The 16,539-nt window shown below is 35.8% G+C and overlaps 2 protein-coding genes and 1 pseudogene across 7 annotated transcripts in view; 2 read left to right on the top strand and 1 right to left on the bottom strand.

Moving 5' to 3' along the window:
- Positions 1–16,539, bottom strand: part of Cmss1 (cms1 ribosomal small subunit homolog) — a 341,586-nt gene that overhangs the window by 93,733 nt on the left and 231,314 nt on the right. The gene's annotated exons all lie outside the window — the stretch shown is intronic.
- Positions 1–16,539, top strand: part of Filip1l (filamin A interacting protein 1 like) — a 243,707-nt gene that overhangs the window by 24,150 nt on the left and 203,018 nt on the right. The gene's annotated exons all lie outside the window — the stretch shown is intronic.
- On the top strand, positions 524–646 carry LOC111756664 (small nucleolar RNA SNORA2/SNORA34 family; annotated as a pseudogene).

Raw genomic sequence — 16,539 nt, 5'->3', positions numbered from 1 at the left:
GGTCCATAGAAATAGACAACGTATTTTAGACTTTAGCCTCATGTATAATAAGTATCTTTTTGACTTTTAAAAAGTACAGAGTAGGGGCTGGAGGTTTAGCTCAGCGGCATAAGCGCCTGCCTTGCAAGCAGGCAGTCGTGAGTTCGATCCCTGATACCGATAAAAAACGAAAAAGACCAAAAAAAAAAAAAAATAAAAAGTACAGAGTAAACTAGGAAATAAGTACTGTCAAAAGTACAGATATCAGAAATACCTAGGTTTTTCTCTGTGCAATAGAAGTGGCTATGCAAACAGAAGGGGTTATACAAATGAGGAAGCTAAATCAAAAGTAAAGGGATGATCAAAAATACAGTGACTATTTAAATTTTTAAAATGCACTTATCCCATAATTCTTGCCAATTCTGAAGCTGTTGTGGAAGTCCTCTCTCATGATTGTCTTTATAGGGTGTGATTAAAACTTTAGTGAATGCCACTGCCAAGTGCCACCTACCAGAAAGACAGGCTCATAAAAGCTCAATATGTCCTGGCCTTGAATCAAGGCCGGCAGCTTCCTGACCCTGTTGGTTTCAAGCAGGAGCCTAAATGGTCTGTTGGCCATTTCACAACTTGGACAGTGAAATAGTCAATTCATTAGAAAGAAACAGCTTGAAGCAACCCCTCCCCACCCTGGTGAGTGGCTATGAGCATGGCAGGCTGTGGCGGCCCCGATGGGAGCCACCGGCGTTTACTGGGACCCATGCCACACTAGGACCTGGAGTGCTGAGAAACCAAGCAACCCCTATCCCACTACCTGTTTTGTTTTGTTGAACTTCAATATACATGAATGTATGAACAGCTATTTTGAAGAGAACGAGAGACTTTACGACAGCCATTAGTGACTTCCCAATTGTCTGGTTTTGAAGACCTAAAAGGCCTTCCTCATTTTGTTCAGATCAGTTTTATACTATGTTGTTTTGTATGAATTCTCTGCATGTGAAGACATGGACAACTATTTGGAAGAAAACAAGAAACAATATTTGATAGATAGTGAAGATCTCAGGTCATCTAGCTTTGAAAAAATTTTTATTTCTTACATTGCTTTCTTACGTCCTATTTTGTTTTGTCCTCACCTACCTGATTCAACAGGTATGGCACTGTGTGACTTTCACTCTTCTACAAAGTCAGAATGACCATGACAGGTAGGCATTTTGAATTAATTCAGGATGCCAAGGCAGCCACAACAGTGCAACCAGAGGCACTGTGAAAAGAGGCCAGGAGAACAGCTTCCTAGTGGCAAGAACAATGGGATAAGTGTCTGAAGCAAGGGGGAGTATTCGGAGACGCATTAATAGCAATGTGACTTTTATGTAGTAAAAGTTTAAAGGTATAAACATGTAATACTTTTTGATCATACATACTTTCAACATTTTTATATCATTTCAATATAATCAAGAATGCTGATGTCCAAACAACGGTATCTTTGTGATTTGTCTGTCCCTTTCATCTGCTGTCCTGACAATGACTCAGTTGTTTTGCTAATCATCTTGATAAGTTAACTAGTTGAGACTTAGTAAAATAAACCAGCAGTGGCAGGTCAAAGATTTCTCACCACTGCCAGGAAGGAACTATAACTATGCTATGGTACACATTTATTCCATTAAAAGCTATTTTATTACCTGGGGGAAACAAATGTCAGTTTAGCTCTCTAACACGAATCATATTTTATTCAAATGCAGATGTACTTTTAAACTATAGCAGCCATGTGATTAACTAATCCAATGACTAAATTCATGACCCTCCATATTAAAAGTGGTGACCTTTATGCCAAAGAATCTAACCCAGAGCTAAGTTATCCATTAAAATCCAACTTGGAAGTCCATTATTCTTCATGAAAAAGAAACCACCTCTTTTCCTGCTAGTGGAGTCTCTAGAGGAACACCAAGTGAATAAAAGACATATGTAACTTCTTTTATTTGGCCATTTAGGAATGGGTCATCAACATGCATAGCTCCGATTCCCAGGTGACAGATAACACATGACAGAACATGAGGTGGTGAGGAATATTTGGGAAATGTTTCAGCTGGAGGAAAGGCGCTTAGCTCATTCATGAGAATTGGAAAGCCTATGCTTAAGGATATTTGCCCACACCTTGGAGCTGTGCTGACATGAAGGATGATGGAGAACACAGAGGGCTTTGGTAATAAGAGAGGAAGAAACAGGAACATTTTGCTGTTGAACAAAGGTGGACATGGAGACAAAAGAGGAAATGAACTCTGTGTTTTATTAGTACATGTCTGTGATATACAAAGAATCTGTTCTTTATGAAGAGTTGGTACACACTTAATTGGTTTTATTTAATTGTTTTTTATTAAGGTGAAAGAAACTATGAATGGACATAGAGTTCTGAAAAATAGTAAGTACTTAGAGAAAGCATAACCTCAGATGTGCAACATATATGTTAACATATTCTACTTTTAGCATAAAACTCATCATTTCCCCCTAAATGAGAAAAGAATAAGAAATGTTTTCCTGAAGAAGGGACTATACAAAACAATGGCCATAACAGTGTGAAATATTTTCATAAATTTATAATCAGTATTTAGTACAATAAGCTGTCCTAAAATGTTAATGTTATCTTCAGGCAAACTTGAAGTTGTTAACTCTCACTGCAAGCAGAATCATATTAAATGCTTTTAAGACCACTCTATGATTCAGTGGAGCAATTGTTTCTCTTGTGATTGTACTCAGCAGCCAGGGCTGTGAACCTCTGCGCAAGGCAGTATGGCTGTATGGCTTAGTGTAGGAAAGGCAAAAGAGATTTAAACAGAAAAAAGGAATTGAAGGAAAAAGGCAAAAAGAGCACTTTTGTAAACTGGGAATTAAAGAATTGCTGAGGGAAAAAAGGGAGGAGGGAACAAAAAATAGAATTAAAATGTGCTGCATACATATGTAAATTGCCCATGATGAATGTGATCAATTGTACTGCAGACATGTACTAATAAAAAAGTACTCAATACATAGGTGAAAAAAATAGTTGAGACTCTCAGGGCTTTTTGAAATGACTCATTCAAAATGCTGGCATCAAAACTGATTACTGTAAGCAGTAAATAACAACATGAAGCATCTATTTAACTATGGTACAAATGCAAAATGTACAAGTCTAAATATGTAGCAAATGAGGTGGGTCTCATGGCTCAGGGCTTTCTTTTAAAATGAATGCACGTTGGGACCACAGTGTTACTTGAAATACATCAGACATACGAGCTTAAATATTGTATGGTTTCTCTTCTGTGAGAAACCCAAATTATAAATAAAAGAGCAAAATAAAAGATAGCTAGTAGGAATAGGAAACAAGGAGATAAATCTTTTACAAAAGTGACCAAGAGATGGAGGGAGTGAGGAGGAAAGGGTAGGAAGGGGATAAAAAATGAATTCAGAAGTGTTATGTGGCATACCCCTGTAATCCCAGCACTTGGAAGGTTGAGCCTAGAGAATCATTGTGAGTTTGAGACTAGCCTGGGCCACAAAGTGAGCTCAAGGACAGCCTGAACTGCACAGTGAGATTTTTGTCACAAAAAAAAAAAAAAAAAAAAAAAGAAAGAAGTGTTATGTCCACGTGCCAATACGCCAAGATGGATGTAATCATTATGCACTGAAAAATGAACTAATAAAATAAAATAAAACTCAGTTCCTTTTGCTGCCATGATGGTAGCAGGCTAACTAAAGTTTTAATATAAGCATTATTATTATTTTATTAAAGGAAGAGACAACACAGGTTACCACTCAAAATGTTCTTTGTAATCCTGTTACTAAGTTTAGCACACATAACTTTTATTTTGATAATTAAGCTTCTATTAATAGTTTTGTTGGAAAACTACGATAGGGTTTCTATAGCAAGAATGAAAGAAATGATAACAGTAACATTTATTTTATTAAGTAGAAAATACAAGTCAGTTAAAACTGGTTATTCTGGTATTTTTTTCTAGTGTGTCAAAAAATGTAGACCTCAAAATCCAATGTAGATAAAATGTGCTTCCAGTCAAATATTGTTTGCTTCTTAGTAAAAATCACTTGCTTTCATGGTGTGAGAGTTAACAAGAGAAAAATGTCTTAAAACAATGCCTCTCAAATGTTGATGTGCAAGAGGATTATCTGGAGAGCTTGATTAAATATAGATTTCTGTGCCTCATCTTCAGAGAATTTTTTGGTTATTTTTTGTCTTTTGTGGTGTAGGGACCAAGTCTAGAAACTGATATAAGCTAGAAGTGCACTAACACTGAACCACATACCAGTTTCTCCAGACTATCTGATACAGTAGGTATGGGGTTAGGCCCAGGAATTTTCATTTTTAAGAAGTTCCCTGATGATGCTGATGTTCTATCACAGACAATATACTTTGAAAACTGTCCATTAAAAATAATATTTGGCAATTTCCTAGTTGGTTAAGATTTTTAAAGAAATGGTAGCTACATTTTCAAGCATTCCTATGATAAAGAAAAACTACTTCAGTTAATTTTTAATGTCAACAATTCTGGGAAATCTTAAATGAAATATCCTGAAGGATTATGTAAAAATTCTTACTAGAGACTGTCAGGTACTGTCTGATAGCATGTTTAAACTTGATCAATAAAACCCACACATAATTTTTGAGTTTGAAATTGCTGCTAAGAATTATAATTTTATAAATGTAGTCAGTCTGATGTATACATTCCTTTCTAAAGTATTAAGTAAAACCAATAGGACAAGAGCTTTTAGTTTATTTTTCTTTCAATATCACAGGTAAGCTAATTCTCCAAAATGTAGGATGTACAATGGGTTATTCTTACAAAGTAAGGAAGCGATGAAACATACCTTTGAGCTGGGTGTGGTAGCTCATGCCTATAATCCCAGTACTTGGGGGGCTGAAGCAGGGGGACCTTTGCGAGTTCGAGACCAGCCTGGGCTACAAAGTGAGCTCAAGGCCAGCCTGAACTGATAGTGAGACCCTGTCTCAAGAAGCCAAAAAAAAAAAAAAAAAGAAAAGAAAAGAAAAAGAAAAAGAAATATACATCTTCGAACTAGGTGTATCTTAAGTCAACAAGGAATAAGGAATAAGACTGACTATCATGCTTACAAGCAGATTTTGGGACATTCATGGACCTCATAGAAACAGAAACATGTAACAGTTAATTTAAACTAGGGTATAAAAATGGATGCGTTTGTGCGGAGTCTATAAAGTTTCCCTTAAGGAAATTTATTGGAGCTTGACTATAAACAAAAAATAGCTGTACTTTGGGACTCTGTTTCTCACAGTTGCATTTTTCTAACCAGAAACATGAATGCCTCCAAAGCTGACTCATGTCTCATTCTTTCTGTGGCCCACCTCTCCAAGAGGTTTCTAAAAATGGATAACTTCTCAAGGAGAGCAGACAGTAAAAACCACTTGCTTATTACTAATTTTATATTATAAAGTTCAGTGACTTTTCTCATTTGTAATAATAACAATTTTTGATTACTGTCTTAGTTACTTTTCTTATTGCTCAGACAAATACCCAACACCCAAAATTCAAGGAGGAATTAATAGAATAATAGAATAGCTCCGTCTGTAGAGGATTCAATTCATAGTTGGCTGGCTCTGAGGCAGGGTGGCATGACAGAAGGGCACTGCAGAAGAGGAACTGTTCATGGCAGGCAGAAGGCAGAAGGCAGCAAGGGAGCAAGCAACAAGCTACAAGCAACAACAGCAGTCCTCTTTCTGTCCCTTAGGTATTATCCAGGCTGTCAACCTTTAGGATGTAGAGTACACACACTGGGGCTAGGACACCTGACTCCTAATAGAGCACCATGAATCAATCCCAGAATCACACCAGCATCACATGCCTGAAGTCTAGCCCCCTTCAAAAAGCCCTACCTAAGACCATAGGAAGCTTTGAAGGGACATCTAGACACAAGTCCTAACAACTGCCCACCTTTCCTCCTGTAAGTTTTTGCTATTCTTCATTTGTAAATGAATATAGTGTTTAGTTACATGTACATCTGTATGTTAAACAAAATAGAACCTATTTTTACGAATTCTATGTAGCATACTTTATGATACATGACTCCTTAATTTAACAATAATGTTTTGGGCTTGTTATAAATAATATAATAAAAAATTAAGAGGCATTTGTATTTTACAGCTCCATTTTAAAGAACTCAGTGGACTAAAATTGTTAGTATTTTCAGAATCTTAAGCATTTTTTGGAACATGAGTGTACTGAGATATTGGTATTGTTCCTCTTCAGGGGGACTAAAGTCTAAATATGCCATTCCTCATAGCCTGCAGGGTGTTTTCATTTGGAAGTGATTTTGTCTTGGGTGGACATTTAGTAATGTCTGGAGACATTTTTGATGATCATGGCAGAAAGACTGGTAATAGCATGTTTTAATAAATTGGTAAAAGTAAGAATGTTGCTGAACATCCAATAATACACAGGATAAGCCTTGCAACTAAGATTTATCTAGCACAAAATATCAATAGTGCTATTGCTGAGAAAGCCTTCCCTAAAACAAGTAATAAAAAATACTAAAAATAAAAATAATAAAAAGGTGATGTAATATAGTAACATACATTCACTATTCCTGTAAACATTCTATTATTTACTGTTCTTAATGTATATAAAAATTTACTTCCTAGAGACCTTTTATGATTGTCCCACTAATAAAAGTAAACTCTAATATAAAAAAATAATAAAAAAAATAAAAGCAAACTCTAAGAACATGCAGGTTTCAAAGAGGCAACAATTAGGGTAGAGAAGCCAAACTACAAAGTAAGTCTTTATTCTCAGTAAATTACTCAGTCTCAGAAATTCTGGTATATCAACAGAAAATGGTCTAAGACATTATATGAGTTCACTTCTAAATGCTGGAGACAGCAATTCTTGATTTAACTCTTTTTTTTTGCAAGAATAATGAGGCATAGGAATTGCAAAATGGCAGAAGCCCCCAGCCCAGTTGGGATCTGCCGCAGGACTAATTTTTGTTCTAAAGTATGAATATTGATATCAAATGTTCTGAGAATTGATATAATCTCATGTAACATAATGAAACCTCACAATGAAGAGAAAATCAGAATGATTTGAGCTGATTCCACACCTTTACAGACTTTTAAATAACCAAAAGTGATAGAGACTATATCTATTCAAAGATCAAGAATCTTTTTTTACTATATCTAACTAAATTTATTTTTTAATTTTAAAAACAAAAGATAGAAATGATACAGAATTTTAAAAAATTTAAAAACTTAATAATTAAAAAAAGAAATTAAATCTTTTTTGTCAGTGTAATAAAACATCCTTTTACTTCTCAGAAACTATTCAGTAAACTCTTCTACAAGTGATAACATAAATGTCACTTTGGTGCAACCAAATGCATAAAGAACTTCAAATGTAATACTCATAGAAGCAGTGAGTCCATAAACATTTACTAAGCAATTTCCAATACATTAAAGATGGCCACAATTTCTTTGTAATTCATCCTGTCATGAGGAAGAGACTATTTTCCTGCCTTTGACTCTAAGATGGATTTATGACTGCTTTGACCAATAGAAAGCAAAAATGTCTTTCTTTCACTGCCTATAAGCCTCAAAATGGCCAGGCTTTTGCACTCTTGGAAGCCAGTCACATGCTGTGAAGATCTGTACTAGACTGTGGAATGGTGAGAGGAAAAACAGAGAGGCCATCTGAATGCTTATGCCTTTGCTGAACTCTCAGCTGAATACTGTGACAGAAAACTCAGGACTATATTATATGAAGAGGCAGTCAGCCAGTAAATAATAAATTATTTAAAACAAGGTCTTGCTGTGTAGTTGAGGCTGACTTGAGCTTACTGTGTAGCCCAGGCTGGCCTTAAATTCACAGGGATCCTCCTGTCTCAGTCTTCCAAGTGCTGGGATTATGAGTATGTGCCTCCATGTACAACTAAATTACTATTTTAAATAACTGCATTTGGAAGTGGTTTGTTATATAGCAATGGAGAACTAAAACAATTCCTATGTACTAGTCACAGCTCTAAACCTTAGAACAAACACCAAAATATTTTTATATATGCTCTGGATTGAATGACTGTTGGATAAAATTGAAATAGGTTGATATTAAAGGCTGTAAGTTGAGTGTTTCATTTTAGTAACAACTGTTATGAGTCTTTGAAAACTTAATTTTATTTTCTTTTTCTTTAGTTGTTAGCAGTGGTACTGAACATTTATCATTAATATGATAGTTGTATACAAAAGTGTTGAGGTAAAATTTTTTTTTTTTTGAGACATACTTTCACTATGTAGTTTAGGCTAGCCTCAAACTCACAGTTACCTTCCTGCCTCAGCCTCCTGAGTGCTAGGATTACAGGCATGCACTATCACACTGGTTTGAAATTGCTATTAAACTAGCACGTTATATTTTTTAAAAACTTGCTCAACTGTAAAGTGTAGAATAACTCACTATGCTAAGTAATAATTTTTACCGGACATTACACTATTCACATTGTGTTTTAGAGGCTGAATGAATGAAACCAATTGTCCTCAATCTCTATTTTAAACATTCCTTATTATTCTTAGTGAATGTACCTTATTATGTTAATACTCTTGCGGATGGGAAGTATCTTATAATTCTTTTCCCTGGAATGTCATTCCTCTCTCTTCTCCATTTGCTTAAATCTTCCTTATCTTAAATGTGGTACATTAATTTTTTATGCTATAAGCCTCTTGAAGAATAAACCAGCCTATCAGCCACAGCCTGCTTGCTAAACAACTTTTTGTTAACTACTTTTTATTTTTGAATCTGGTTGCTGCCCTAAGAGTTTAAATGAGATGTAAACATTTCTGTTTCTCAGAGTGTAAAAGATAAGAAGATGGCTTTGGTCACTTAATCAGTCTGTTTCTTGGACATACCATGCATCGCTGTCTGGGACTGCATGGTGTATGGTCTTGGAATCTATAAATAACGTGTGAGTGTTTGGTTTTGCTGAGGTCATACATGTCAAATAAGTGCTTTCCAAGCATCTATTCTTTCAAAGGATGCAAAATTCAAAACACAGCTGTCTGTGACCTTGGGAAACCTAAACAGAATCTACAAACAAGTTTATCTAAGTGTGTCTAGGCCAGTACAGTAAAGAGTCTACTGGGAAGGAGCATTTCCAATCTACATTATAATTTGAAAAGTAACCTATGTTTATATTGTATCTTTAACTGTAAAAGACAAAGTGTAAGGCAAAATAACACAGTAGAGCTATAAGACACTAACAAAAGCTAGATAATTCACAGACTGTTTTAAACGTTCTTATTAACCAACTTTATAATGACCTGAACATTATAGTAAAAATTACTTTCATAAGTTTGTCAGATGATACTAAATGTGAAGATGGTAGGGAAAATGGGGTAAGGCCAAACAGTATTAATGGATCCCAGACATTAAAAATGTACAGTAAAGTACATGATGAGTTCAATCTGGCAAAATACAATGAAGTACAGTGTCTAGGAAAAAGTAACTTGGAAGACTGACTTTCAGAGGGTAGAAGACACTTGATATCCAAAGCGACTGGATACTGTAACTCACATATTAACAGAATTCTGTAATGTAAAACAATTATAATAAATCTTAAGATTCTATGTCAAGCTGCCCAATAGAGGGCTTCAGCAAATGCTGACAATGGTTTTTTTTCAAAGGTTGAGTAAAAACAACTCAGTTCTAAGGATGTAAGTACCTAGACTTCTCTTTTGGCACTGAACATTCTTTCAAAAAGATGAAAAGCGTCTGAGAAATCTTTACAGGGTAATCAACATTTATAAAGATAGACATATGATGAGAAATTAAAGGAATGAAACAGACTATTGTGTGCTGAGCAATCATAAAACTATGTATTTAACTCTTACTAAAATTATTATTTACATTTTAAGCATTTTCCAGGCAAGATAATTAACAAATATATTTCTTAGTAATACAGATGGCAGAAAAAATGGTAAATTTCTGGGAAGCATCACCATTGCATAAAGCTATGTATTTGAAAGAAGACTTATAATCACAGAATTTTAGAGAGGAAGAGATTTTAGAGATGGCATAGTTTTCAGTCTTCCAAGTGAGGTCTAAGGGCCACTGCCTAATTCAAACCTCCTGGATCCCAAGGGGGATTAGGCTAAGAAGCTAAAAGTTTAAGGTCCTCCTTGTACAGAAAAGGAAAGCCAGAAGCCCCATTCCCAAGGTCAGGCACCAAATGAGCTTGGTTTCCTGTCCTAGGCTATTGCTCCTCTCCAAATCTATAAACTGCCTTTATAGATTAGTTATTACCATGTTGTCTGACCTTTTTCTGAGAGCTTAATCCATGTTCTAGACATTGCTTCATGCAATTCTTGTATAAGTAAGCAAAGAAGAAAGTAAGTAGAAAAGTGGAGAAAAAGAAAACAGCGAACAAACACAGGAATAAGAGGTAAAAGCAAAAATGTGAACAAAACAATCTCTACATCCCCACTGTCTGACCAGAAAGGTTCTTTGATCCATCCCACTGTCTGCCAAAAACATACATTGAGAAGAAAAAAGGCCCCCCAAATAATTGACCGTAAAAGTAATCTGAGATTAGTAAGTGGGTTTGGCTGACTCTCATGGGCCTTGCCCACACTCCTCTTGAAAGAGGAACTGAGCAATACACTCTTTTGAGCCTGCATCTTGGCAGAGACAAACATGAGATAGGTAATAGAAATGTCGCCGTTGGCAGTATGAGGATCTACCTTCGAATACTAACTTATTTCCAGATACGAAGTGCCATGGAAGACAGACAACCAATGTTCTGCATTCACAGCCTTCCCCTGCCTTTTTTCATTGTTTCAACTACCCAAGAATTACTGGCCAGAAGGGTTGTTTTGCTAATTTTTTGTTTGTTTGTTTTTTTGCGACATGCTCTCGCTATGTAGTTCAGGGTAGACTTGAACTCATGTTGCTCAAGATACCCTCGAACTTGCAGTGATCCTTCTGCTTTAGCCTTCGGAGTGCTGAGTTATAGCTGTGTGCCACCATGCCCAGCTCGAGTTTTAAATTAAAACAAAACTTTCATATTCCTATCTTTATAATTGTGTGAGTTTTAGAGTTCCATCACCTTTTAGATATCTTGATTTTTTAAAAATTAAGTTTACGGGTACATTTTAGGCATATGTAATGATCTCATTCACCGTAGAGAATCTGTACCTGTACATGATGTATCTTGATACTTTTTCCCCCATTCCCTCACCCTCCCTTCAGTCCCTCTTCTCTATTTGCAAAAGATTTGTTTCCATTCTTTTCTTTTAGTTTCCTTCTTTTCTTTTTTCTTTCCTTTTTCCTTCTTCCTTTCCTCCTCCCCCCATCCCCAGTTCTTCTCATTTGAACATTTTCTTCCTGTTTCACAATATCTATTATACATTTTGGTCCTCATAAAGACTTTTGACTTCTAATAGTTTCTAACTTTTGTGGATTTTTTGTTTGTTTGCTTGACTATCATGAAAAAATATGATAAATTTTCCAAGGAAAGGGAACTTTTAAAAGGAGATTCAGTTTAAAGAACCAATTATGGTCCTTTTCTAATCTAAAATGGAACTTTATTGCATATATTCTTTCTAATATTTTCTCTCCAATAAAGTGAAAGCCACAGGGAAGAGAATCAGACTGTGACTTCTCTCTGTTCCTATTCTGTGGCAGCAATTGGCATGTTCTAAACAGTTCTCTCATCTCACTGAGAGTCTTGTATTTGAAAAATAGCCATGTCATACTGACAAAGCCTCTTTTAGGAAAAGCTGGTCAGGAAGTATTTTGGGTTGGCCACTCCTGGGCTTGATGGTTTCTATAAAATGTGATTCCTAAAAGGGAAATCTGGGCTTGCCCTTAAGGAAAAACAAAAAGAGAACAGCTGGCCATAGTATCATACTCTTGTAATCTTAGTACTCTTGAAGGTTGAGGCAGAAGTATCACAAATTGTAGACTCAAAAAACCAAATTGTAGCTCAGCCAGAACAATTTAGTGAAAGTAAGGGCTGGGAACGTAGCTGAGTATGAAGGTCCTGGGTTCAATTCCTAGTACCTCAAATAAAACAAACAAAACAAAACAAAGCACAAAAATAAAAAAATTAGATACAACATTAACTCATAAAATATATCATGAAAAATATACAAGTTGAAATAGCTGTATGTGAACATAGGCTGTTAAGAAAAATCATTATTGTAAAAGAAAGTCAAATGTTTAGCAGAAGTAGAAAATGCAACTTTTAAAAACTGGAGGCTGAGTTTCACAGAAAAATATGCTCAAAGCATAGTTTTTTTTTTTTTTTCAGAAAAAGGAAAAAAAGTTCATTTTCTTAGAAATCGTCAAAGACATTGGCTACTAAATGAATTTGTAAAAGGGCTTATGAATGTGATAAAAGACCCACTGTGGAAGGAATCTATGCATTCATGGTAAGCTTTAGACTGAAAATGACCTCTGTAAAACAGATTTCGGAGAACAGTTAAAATAAAAGAAGGTCTCTAATTTTTAATACAATTACAACAATGACGTTTTATTGTTCCCAGAGCGCAGGGAGCAGGTTTAGGAGCAAAACCCTGCGTTGCATCTGGTGCAGGCTTAAGAAAGCAGCAAAGAGCTCTTTACTGGTCTGTAGCTGGAGGGCTCAGGGGGCTTTCACATTTAGAGCTCTGGAATTCTACTGCAGGATAAACAGCTCTGGATTCTTTAACAACAGCCTATCTGCTCCTTTTGAGGTTACAGCATACATAAACAGGATTTGCCTCATATTTTCCAGCTGTGGAGGAGGAAAGGAAAAAAAAAAGAAAAAGGCCCTACAAACTGTTTACCATAGTAAACTGTGGAAAATGACTTGCTTTTATTTATATGCAATACTGAAAAATGTAAGTAGTACCACAGTGTGCAAAAGGTTCCAAGAAAGGAAACAGGAAAACCATTACTTCCTCTATGTGTGAGAATGTCAGCGTGTACTCAAAGGGCAGAAAGGTAATGAATGCTGAATTTCACATTTTAAAAGGAAAGAGGCACAAGCTCAAAAAGAGTGAGTAGAAAAGTTCTTAATAAAATCTTGCTAGTGCCAAGATCCACAGTTATCAAATGGGAGGCCTTGTCCAGCATGTGCCCTTTTCTGTACTAGAATGGTAAAGAGAGCCCTCACTGTTACATTACTAGAGAGACTAGTAGTTTATTTCCAAGGAACCCTTGAAGTTTAGTACTGGCAGTGAAAACTTTCCAGGTGTTTTCGAGAAAGCCTAACAAAATGCACCAAAATGTAGTTATTTATAGAATTACCTCTCTTGTGTCCTTGGCCCAATTTCCTTATTTTTGGTTCTGGACTAAAGATCTGAAGGGAAAAACCTCAAGATTTATGTTTTTTTTTTTTTTTTGGGCCCTTAACCTACAAGTATTTTCACTTTCTCAAATCTTTTGTATTCTAAATATTTTCTAAGAGATTACAGAAAACAGGTACTTCATTTCTATTTAAATGTATACCTTAGTAAAGTAAAAACTGGCTTCAGTTTTCACTGTGCTGCTGCGGGCCTGCAAACTCTTTCTGTAAAGGATTTGATAGTAAATGTTTGAGTCTGCAGACTCTATCATTTCTATCACAAGAAATCAAATTTGCCATCGTATGAGCTCATACCACTTCTGTCTAGCACATATTCTGAATGTTAGCAGCACTATGCTATCCAATTTCTGGAAGGCAATGAAGATTTCCTAACTGCTGTATAAAGGACTATACCAACTGGAGCTGATTTGAGGAAGAATGATTGACTGTTTGAAAGTTGAGATGATAGAAAGAGATGTCAGAGAAGGCAGCTTTATAAAGCATGCAAGGTATTTGCATCACTGAAAATATGAAGCTGATGAAATCAGTCACAAGAGGAAACCAGAAACTATCCAGTTGGGATGCCAGGAAGTTGCCCAGAGTCAGCTCTGTCCTGAGCTCTCAGAGGCATGCTCAAGTTTGATTGTATTTGGAAGTGCAAGGAAAACAACTGGGGCAAGTGGCTGTTGAGAATGTTCTCCCATCCATTTTAGACACATTCTATTTCCAGGTCAATAACTCATAGATTTGGAGAGACATAGCTAAAAGATATTGGCTCAGGAGATTTGTGGTGGCCAAATTCAGTGTATCTTTAGTTCAGAGAATAGTACCTAACACTTTGTCTTAAATTATGATTCATGCAAAACTCATGAGGATGATGAGTCTCATTGCTCATCCAGAAGACTGACAGTCCTAAGTTGCAAAGTTTTATTCTAACATGCTAGTGTGCTGCAGGAACAAGTGGTCCTATGAAGCATTGTAGTTTCAGTCTGTGGACCAAAATATCAAATTATGAAAATGTGACTTTCAAACATGGCAAAGTCCCCTAAGGACAACTGGTTGATGGGTTACTGGTTTGCACCTGAGAAATAATGCAGCTGGATGCCCATGAGTATGAATCCTGAGAGCTCTAACCTCTTCTCCAGGGTAATAACTGTCACAGAAATTACTTTTAGGGAGAAAATTAAAAGCCTGAAACAGCTGGCAGGATGAAAAGGACAAAAGTTGAAGTCAGGAGGGAAAACTAGACAATAATCATTTGGGGAGGTATTGTCTTGCCCAGGAATACATTTTTTGAGCAGAGTGAGAGAAAGGCTTGAGCATGGATGCAGAGGGATCTGTTAGGAGCTGGCTTCTAGCAAAAGTTCAGGACATCAAAGATGGTGCTTAGCTCTGAATGGAAATAGTAATATGAAAGACGTACATCCTTGGGTTTTTTTGAATTTCACTTATCTCTTCTTTAACATAAATTTTGGGAATGCTTTGTAATCGTGGCAGGCTTGTAGACAGTAAACAATGTCCACTCCAACTGTATTTTTCAAGAAGAGGACTATAGTAAGATGGGAGAGAATGACCACCTTAGTAGGGAACAGAGCATCAGAGGCAAGTCTCCTTTAGGTAACAGTCTCTATCCTTTATTTGCCTCTTGACTAAAAGTTTCTCCATTATACTTATATAATTAAGTAGCAAATTCAGGCTTTTCACCGATGGAATGGATGAAAGAATCAGAATAAAATTTATTTTTCCCCTCAACTTCCCTTACATGTCACTATTCTCTAGTGATATGTCTGAAAAAGGAGACAATTATAAAGAATTAACATGAAGTGGAACTCTGGGAATATTATTCTATTCAATGAAAAGTAGGCTTTATTTTAAAAAATGAAAACAAAACAAACCCCTTTTATTTACAAAAATAACTCATTTCTCTATAATTGAGCAACTTAAAAGCAAACCAAAAAAAAGGAGTGTATTACCAGGAGAGAGTTTAATAAGGAAAAGCACACAGAGAGAAAAATCATAATAGTGCTGCTGTAAACCCTTTACTTATAGGCGATTTCTGATGGGGTTGAGGCAGTATGTTACAATCCTGTAAATTCTGCTCTCAAGGCTAATACCTAACTTTAATTCTTAGGCTAAAGTCTAAACTGATTAGGAAAGTAAAGCAATAGTATTTAAAACTCTAGTTGTAAGAAAAGAGTATTAAAACCAATACTAATGTGAAAATGTATTTTTAATTCATTAGTTAGAAGGTCAAAGAATGATTTCCAGTATCTCTAACAATTTTCATGCTCTTTTAATATGGTGATCAACTTTCCCAAAAAACTTGGAAGTGGGAAACAACTGACACCTTACACCACAAAAAAAGAGATCCAATTTCAATCAGCATTTTAGGAGCAACATTCAGTATTTCTCACATTAATGGGATTCAGATTTGTGCTCTTGTTTATAACAATGGTGAGAAAAGAACATTTAATATTAGCCACTTAGTAATAATTATCCAAATCTATGGCTTCTTTTGCATTCCATATGGCAATGTCATGTGTGCATCTATACTCAAATGCTGTTAACTTTTATTGCATTTAATTTTCCATTTGAGGGAAGAGTTAAAAATTATGATTGAAATGTACAAGGATAAAATGAGAAAAATCTCCTAAAGTACCATAGACTTGAGTTGCCTTGTCAAGTTACATTTAAAAATTATCATAATGAGCTAGATAGCTTTAGAGTCCTCTCGCTCTCATGGCCATGGCAGATAGTTCCTCTCATGGAAAATCCACTGCTTGTGAATATGCCCTTGCACAGGTACTGGGTTTGCTATTCGACCCCAACCACAGTCTCTAACATTTCTGGCAGAAAAGAGATCTGTCAAAACAGGTTACTTGTATTTTTATTGGTTCCTCCAGACCATGACAACATTTCCTGATAGGCAGTGCCAGGAAACTATTAATGCCTGTGAAAAAGGAGTAAAAGTACTTACACACATAAACTTGTCTGTGCCCCAGGAGACTATGGCCTGAAGGAATCACTGGTTTTAGATTCTGTCACTGAATCAGCTGGGTGCTATATCAGAATTCCAAAAAATCATTGTCAGAAAAGAAGACGAAAGCATCTTGGTAGAAAGAAAGGTCTGGAACACACAACAGGGAATTTCTTCTTTTTTGCTTAACAACTTGCTTGTCCTGAACAGAATAGCTAAAGATCAGCTAGGCAGCTAATGGCTGGCTTAGTTAAGACTTTCAC

Source organism: Cavia porcellus, unplaced genomic scaffold, assembly GCF_034190915.1.
Source record: "Cavia porcellus strain 051 isolate PalLab524CR breed Dunkin Hartley unplaced genomic scaffold, mCavPor4.1 scaffold_15, whole genome shotgun sequence".
Classification (NCBI taxonomy): domain Eukaryota; kingdom Metazoa; phylum Chordata; class Mammalia; order Rodentia; family Caviidae; genus Cavia; species Cavia porcellus.
This window is presented reverse-complemented; position numbering and strand designations above follow the sequence as displayed.